Consider the following 9,079-nt stretch of genomic DNA (forward strand, 5'->3'; position numbering starts at 1 on the left):
ACTCCCAGGAGTACACGAGTATAAACTGGTCCTCCTCAGGTTAACACGAAACCCTAAGGTCAACGCCGGCCAACGCGTAGCCCTAGGTTAGCGTCGGTCAACGCGTTGCGATGAGAGTCAACGCCGATCAACACAAAACCCTAAGGTCAACGCGGATCGACGCGTAGCCCTAGGTCAACGCCGGTCAACGCGTTGTGATTGATCCAAAAGTCAACTCCATGACACATCAACAAAAATCTACTCACAAGTTCCAGTTCAAGGCTTCAATAACGGTCAGACGATAAACACAGCACCGGGAAAAATTTTAGCTATTCGATAAAATACAGAATATGCTGAAATATGGAGAAGTCAAGAATCGAAATCATCTGTAGGTCCCTTAACACTGACTGAAAGTGGGGATCCATCATATCCAAAGCGTTTCAGACTCCTCTATAAAAGAATGAGGCTGAAACACTTTGGAGGGGGTATGAAAAAATTTTAGCTATTCGATAAAATACAGAATATGCTGAAATATGGAGAAGTCAAGAATCGAAATCATCTGTAGGTCCCTTAACACTGACTGAAAGTGGGGATCCATCATATCCAAAGCGTTTCAGACTCCTCTATAAAAGAATGAGGCTGAAACACTTTGGAGGGGGTATCTGTAGGTGCAAAGTAGATTATAAATTGCAAAGAAAGAATGGCAATCTCAGAAAATAAACATCACAAACACAAGCATGTATACTGGTTCCACCTCCCCGGTGTACATCCAGTCCCCAAGTAAATCCCGCTTGAGATTTCCACTATGATTTTGAAACCTTACAAAATCAAAAGCAAACCTGACCAATTTGCAAGACCATGCAAATTGCAACACCAATTGACAAGACCATGCCAATTGCCACCCAATCTCTAAACCAAGAGATCAACCCTCTCAAACCCGAGAGAAATCCTTTTTGAAGCAAGAACACAATTGATCCTATAAGCCTTGAATGTGTAGTGAAGTGCTGCAGTGGCTTAGGATTCTTTTAACTCTCTGAATATTGCTTATACAATCTCTAAGAATGATTGAAACCAAGGCAATATCAGAAACTCTCTTTTTCTAAACACTTAGCATGAAAATCTGGAAAATTAGAGAGTGAATATGCACAAAATGTTTGATCTTACAAGTGTAAAACTTGGTGCTTGTTTTCTGATGTTTAAACCTATTTATAGCCTCTGAAATGACATAATTTTAAACCCAATTAACGTCCACAAAACGGCTATAAACAGTCACTTATTTTAAAACTGAAATCTGGAAAAACTGCTTCTGTAGTCGACTACAAGGCATAATAGTCGACTACACTGTAAACTCAGATTCTGGAATTTTTCTGTTTAGTATTTTGACTATAACTTTCTCATCCGATATCGGAATGAGGTGATTTAAGATTTGTTGGAAAGCTCTTGAAGAGACCTACAACTTTGGTCTTTTGAGTTTTTCCAGATTCTAATTTCTAAGGGGTGTAAATGAAATGTTTTAAGACTCACTTAATATCTATAAACTCTAATGGCTAACATAGGGGATTTCTATTGTTAACCAACACACTAAGCATGTGTTAGTGTGTTCTAACACTATGTGTGTGCATGTGTGTGAGTGATCAAGGCTTGTACAAATTTCTAAGCAAAGAAAATATAAAATTACATTTTGACAATAAAGTATATCTTCTTCTTTGCTTCATTTTGCCTTGAACTCATCTATGTCTTGAGTATCTCTTTGAATATAATTGTTGATATAGCTCTGATACTGCAAAACAAATGTTAGCACATAATACACACAACATATAATATTTGTTATCATCAAAACAAACTAATCTTGGGGTCAAGATTCCTAACATTCTCCCCCTTTTTGATGATGACAAATATATGTTATTAAGATATAAAAATTTTAATCCCCCTGCATGAAATCATTAAATAAAATCTTTTACTCCCCCTGCATCAAAGCATTAAAATTTTCTATATAACTCCCCCTTTGTCATTAGCAAAAAGAAATAAACATAATTCTAATTAAAAATTTCTTTTCTTGGGTACCTTAATAAAAATATCAAGCACTTTGGTACCCTTTTATATTATATCATTAGGATTAGCCCTTAGGAATCCAAATCCACTTGGAATTTGGTTTCCATTTGTTAACATAAGTGTAATTCTTTGAATTGCAAACTTCATAAATATAAGATGAAATATAATAATTCCTATCATGAATATTCAAATTCTTAGGAATCCATATATACTTATTTTGTTTAGCATGAATATTCTTATTATTATTCTTCAAAACATAATCATTCTTTATAAAATACTTAGGAACAAATCCAATGCCAAAATGATTGTTTGAAGATTTTTGAAATGAGAGCAAATTATTCAAATTCTCTTTACTTTTATTGAATTTACTAACATTCAAACATATATCATCATATTTTAATTTAATAGAAGAAATATCTTTATCTAAAACATTAATGCGGATTTTTAAATCATTGCATTCTGATTTTAGATAAACATTCTCATTAGTCAAAATATGATTTTCTTTAAGCAAGGATTTATTTTCCTCTTTCAATTCAATTACTTGAGAATTAGAAATAGTAGAAGAATTAAAATCAGAAATTTCTTCAAGTAATCTTTTATTTTCACCTTTAAGAAAATTATGTGAAGCCTTTAATCTCAAAAATGTTTCATATAATTCATTGAAAGCATCTAATAATTCTTCATTATTGCATACCTCATCTTCTTGTGCCATGAAGCACATGTGAGTGGATTCCTCTTTTTGTTCTTTCATTTTGAATAACTCAAACCTGTGCACAAGAACAGATATTTTAGATTCTTTAACTTTATTTGTACCTTCATGAGTTACCTCAAGTGTATGCCAAATATCGTATGCAGATGTGGCCGTTGACACCCTATTGAACTCATTCTTGTCAAGTGCACAAAATAATGCATTCATTGCTTTTGAATCCAAATTTGCATTATTTCTTTGAGAAGTAGTCCATTCTGCAAAAGGAGTTGTTGGCTTCTCATATTTTGTTTCCACGACGTTCCAAAGTTCGTAGCCAATTGATTGAAGGTAAATCTTCATTCTGCACTTCCAATAGTTGTAGTTCGAACCATCGAACATTGGAGGACGATTTGTAGAGTAACCTTCCTTGAATTGTGATGTATTTGACGATGCCATCTTTCACCTTGCTCTGATACCAAATGTAGGATCTGAAATAGATACACTAGAACACTAGAAGAGGGGTGAATAGTGTTCTTTTAAAATATATGCAAAGTAGATTATAAATTGCAAAGAAAAATGGCAATCTCAGAAATTCACAATCACAAACACAAAGTTTTATACTGGTTCCACCAACCCGGTGTACATCCAGTCCCCAAGCAAATCCCGCTTGAGATTTCCACTATGATTTTGAAACCTTACAAAATCAAAAGCAAACCTGACCAATTTGCAAGACCATGCAAATTGCAACACCAATTGACAAGACCATGCCAATTGCCACCCAATCTCTAAACCAAGAGATCAACCCTCTCAAACCCGAGAGAAATCCTTTTTGAAGCAAGAACACAATTGATCCTATAAGCCTTGAATGTGTAGTGAAGTGCTGCAGTGGCTTAGGATTCTTTTAACTCTCTGAATATTGTCTATACAATCTCTAAGAATGATTGAAACCAAGGCAATATCAGAAACTCTCTTTTTCTAAACACTTAGCATGAAAATCTGGAAAATTAGAGAGTGAATATGCACAAAATGTTTGATCTTGCAAGTGTAAAACTTAGTTGTTGTTTTCTGATGTTTAAACCTATTTATAGCCTCTGAAATGACATAATTTTAAACCCAATTAACGTCCACAAAACGGCTATAAACAGTCACTTATTTTAAAACTGAAATCTGGAAAAACTGCTTCTGTAGTCGACTACAAGTCATAGTAGTCGACTACACTGAGTCTAAACAGACTCTGTGAAGTCAGAAAATTGCTCAGTAGTCGACTACAAGGCATAGTAGTCGACTACACTGTAAACTCAGATTCTGGAATTTTTCTGTTTAGTATTTTGACTATAACGTTCTCATCCGATATCGGAATGAGGTGATTTAAGATTTGTTGGAAAGCTCTTGAAGAGACCTACAACTTTGGTCTTTTGAGTTTTTCCAGATTCTAATTTATAAGGGGTGTAAATAAAATGTTTTAAGACTCACTTAATATCTATAAACTCTAATGGCTAACATAGGGGATTTCTATTGTTAACCAACACACTAAGCATGTGTTAGTGTGTTCTAACACTATGTGTGTGCATGTGTGTGAGTGATCAAGGCTTGTACAAATTTCTAAGCAAAGAAAATATAAAATTACATTTTGACAATAAAGTATATCTTCTTCTTTGCTTCATTTTGCCTTGAACTCATCTATGTCTTGAGTATCTCTTTGAATATAATTGTTGATATAGCTCTGATACTGCAAAACAAATGTTAGCACATAATACACACAACATATAATATTTGTTATCATCAAAACAAACTAATCTTGGGGTCAAGATTCCTAACATTCTCCCCCTTTTTGATGATGACAAATATATGTTATTAAGATATAAAAATTTTAATCCCCCTGCATGAAATCATTAAATAAAATCTTTTACTCCCCCTGCATCAAAGCATTAAAATTTTCTATATAACTCCCCCTTTGTCATTAGCAAAAAGAAATAAACATAATTCTAATTAAAAATTTCTTTTCTTGGGTACCTTAATAAAAATATCAAGCACTTTGGTACCCTTTTATATTATATCATTAGGATTAGCCCTTAGGAATCCAAATCCACTTGGAATTTGGTTTCCATTTGTTAACATAAGTGTAATTCTTTGAATTGCAAACTTCATAAATATAAGATGAAATATAATAATTCCTATCATGAATATTCAAATTCTTAGGAATCCATATATACTTATTTTGTTTAGCATGAATATTCTTATTATTATTCTTCAAAACATAATCATTCTTTATAAAATACTTAGGAACAAATCCAATGCCAAAATGATTGTTTGAAGATTTTTGAAATGAGAGCAAATTATTCAAATTCTCTTTACTTTTATTGAATTTACTAACATTCAAACATATATCATCATATTTTAATTTAATAGAAGAAATATCTTTATCTAAAACATTAATGCGGATTTTTAAATCATTGCATTCTGATTTTAGATAAACATTCTCATTAGTCAAAATATGATTTTCTTTAAGCAAGGATTTATTTTCCTCTTTCAATTCAATTACTTGAGAATTAGAAATAGTAGAAGAATTAAAATCAGAAATTTCTTCAAGTAATCTTTTATTTTCACCTTTAAGAAAATTATGTGAAGCCTTTAATCTCAAAAATGTTTCATATAATTCATTGAAAGCATCTAATAATTCTTCATTATTGCATACCTCATCTTCTTGTGCCATGAAGCACATGTGAGTGGATTCCTCTTTTTGTTCTTTCATTTTGAATAACTCAAACCTGTGCACAAGAACAGATATTTTAGATTCTTTAACTTTATTTGTACCTTCATGAGTTACCTCAAGTGTATGCCAAATATCGTATGCAGATGTGGCCGTTGACACCCTATTGAACTCATTCTTGTCAAGTGCACAAAATAATGCATTCATTGCTTTTGAATCCAAATTTGCATTATTTCTTTGAGAAGTAGTCCATTCTGCAAAAGGAGTTGTTGGCTTCTCATATTTTGTTTCCACGACGTTCCAAAGTTCGTAGCCAATTGATTGAAGGTAAATCTTCATTCTGCACTTCCAATAGTTGTAGTTCGAACCATCGAACATTGGAGGACGATTTGTAGAGTAACCTTCCTTGAATTGTGATGTATTTGACGATGCCATCTTTCACCTTGCTCTGATACCAAATGTAGGATCTGAAATAGATACACTAGAACACTAGAAGAGGGGTGAATAGTGTTCTTTTAAAATATATGCAAAGTAGATTATAAATTGCAAAGAAAAATGGCAATCTCAGAAATTCACAATCACAAACACAAAGTTTTATACTGGTTCCACCAACCCGGTGTACATCCAGTCCCCAAGCAAATCCCGCTTGAGATTTCCACTATGATTTTGAAACCTTACAAAATCAAAAGCAAACCTGACCAATTTGCAAGACCATGCAAATTGCAACACCAATTGACAAGACCATGCCAATTGCCACCCAATCTCTAAACCAAGAGATCAACCCTCTCAAACCCGAGAGAAATCCTTTTTGAAGCAAGAACACAATTGATCCTATAAGCCTTGAATGTGTAGTGAAGTGCTGCAGTGGCTTAGGATTCTTTTAACTCTCTGAATATTGTCTATACAATCTCTAAGAATGATTGAAACCAAGGCAATATCAGAAACTCTCTTTTTCTAAACACTTAGCATGAAAATCTGGAAAATTAGAGAGTGAATATGCACAAAATGTTTGATCTTGCAAGTGTAAAACTTAGTTGTTGTTTTCTGATGTTTAAACCTATTTATAGCCTCTGAAATGACATAATTTTAAACCCAATTAACGTCCACAAAACGGCTATAAACAGTCACTTATTTTAAAACTGAAATCTGGAAAAACTGCTTCTGTAGTCGACTACAAGTCATAGTAGTCGACTACACTGAGTCTAAACAGACTCTGTGAAGTCAGAAAATTGCTCAGTAGTCGACTACAAGGCATAGTAGTCGACTACACTGTAAACTCAGATTCTGGAATTTTTCTGTTTAGTATTTTGACTATAACGTTCTCATCCGATATCGGAATGAGGTGATTTAAGATTTGTTGGAAAGCTCTTGAAGAGACCTACAACTTTGGTCTTTTGAGTTTTTCCAGATTCTAATTTATAAGGGGTGTAAATAAAATGTTTTAAGACTCACTTAATATCTATAAACTCTAATGGCTAACATAGGGGATTTCTATTGTTAACCAACACACTAAGCATGTGTTAGTGTGTTCTAACACTATGTGTGTGCATGTGTGTGAGTGATCAAGGCTTGTACAAATTTCTAAGCAAAGAAAATATAAAATTACATTTTGACAATAAAGTATATCTTCTTCTTTGCTTCATTTTGCCTTGAACTCATCTATGTCTTGAGTATCTCTTTGAATATAATTGTTGATATAGCTCTGATACTGCAAAACAAATGTTAGCACATAATACACACAACATATAATATTTGTTATCATCAAAACAAACTAATCTTGGGGTCAAGATTCCTAACATTCTCCCCCTTTTTGATGATGACAAATATATGTTATTAAGATATAAAAATTTTAATCCCCCTGCATGAAATCATTAAATAAAATCTTTTACTCCCCCTGCATCAAAGCATTAAAATTTTCTATATAACTCCCCCTTTGTCATTAGCAAAAAGAAATAAACATAATTCTAATTAAAAATTTCTTTTCTTGGGTACCTTAATAAAAATATCAAGCACTTTGGTACCCTTTTATATTATATCATTAGGATTATTTGTATGTTTTTATATATATATATATATATATATGAGAAAAATGAGTATGTTTGGTACCAAACATAAAAAATTATGCTTGGTAGTGAGGTGATATAATCTCCTTCACTCATTCAAATGGTTGCATATCCTCATGCACTCCAAAAGAGTATAGAGAGACATAAAGAACCCCACGGCCCTTAAGGATTATTATTTTTCCCCTTTTTTTGTATGTTTTTATATATATATATATATATATATGAGAAAAATGAGTATGTTTGGTACCAAACATAAAAAATTATGCTTGGTAGTGAGGTGATATAATCTCCTTCACTCATTCAAATGGTTGCATATCCTCATGCACTCCAAAAGAGTATAGAGAGACATAAAGAACCCCACGGCCCTTAAGGATTATTATTTTTCCCCTTTTCCCTTTTCTTTCAATGTAGCCTCTTACAGAGAAGATTTCCTTCTTAGGGACAGCAGACATCTGTTACAGATACACTGGAGATGTAAACTTTAAACCATTGTAAATTCAGAATATAACAGGCAATTTTCAATAAGAGAAGTCCGTGATGGGGATTATAACTTTTACATTTTCGTTGTGATAAAATAATTTTTGTTTTTTGACTGTGAATTAATCTGTTGCCGTTTCATAGAATGGTTCCCAAGTCTCGGAGTCAAGGGGCAGGCGTAATGTACGGTATGTACCATATAATTGTCAGGATAGTAATTGCAGGAAGCTGGTGTATCAAGAAGAATGATTTAATTTTAAGCTACGGATGTAATAATTCTAAAGCCTAATAGGCCCTTATTTTTAGTAGTGAAGAATCTGAAGAGAAATTATCTACCACAATCAATTTATCTCGTGCATGATTATGATTTGTTCTAAATGAAAAATGAGGAGTACAATGTTTCAGGAATTTACATTAATTCAGATTATCATAACTGTTTTAGTTATAATTTGATGTTTCTAACCCAGAATGCGGTTCTCTCGAATCTGTCAAATACGAAGGATCTTCGGAGTAGTTTATGTTCAAAGGTTTTACTCATCCGGAGCATACTAGTCAATGATAAGTACTTATAATCTAAAAAGGAAAAATTGCTTTAAGGCCCCAAAACCCAAAAAGCAATGTGCCCCAGCCCCTCATGCTATTTGTAATGTACTGTAGTCCTTAATTTTTGAAAAAATTGTGCCTCAGCCCCTCCAGCTCATTAATTAGCCCGATAATATATGTTTTTTTACCTATAATCTCAATTTTACCACTCCCCACTTCTTCTTCAATCCTCTTCCCTCTAATCCTAGCCCCCTCAAGCCCCTAAATGCCAGAAACCCAAAAACCCAAAGCTCTAACAAACCCCGATTAAAACCCCAAACAAAACCTTCAAATGGAGCTCCCTCCTCCCATCCAACCCCCTTCAAACCCTCCTCTCCGGTGAACTGCCCGACCCCCGCCCACTCTCCCTCATCCTCTCCTCAACCTCACCCCTCTCCTCCCCTCCCTTCCGCTCACAAATCCACTCACTCGCTCTCAACCTCAACCTCCTCTCAAACCCCCACCTATCCTCTCCTCCCTCGCCCTCTCCTATGACCCCACTAAGAGCCCCACCCTCCTCTCAATCCC

Source organism: Asparagus officinalis, chromosome 4, assembly GCF_001876935.1.
Source record: "Asparagus officinalis chromosome 4, Aspof.V1, whole genome shotgun sequence".
NCBI lineage: Eukaryota > Viridiplantae > Streptophyta > Magnoliopsida > Asparagales > Asparagaceae > Asparagus > Asparagus officinalis.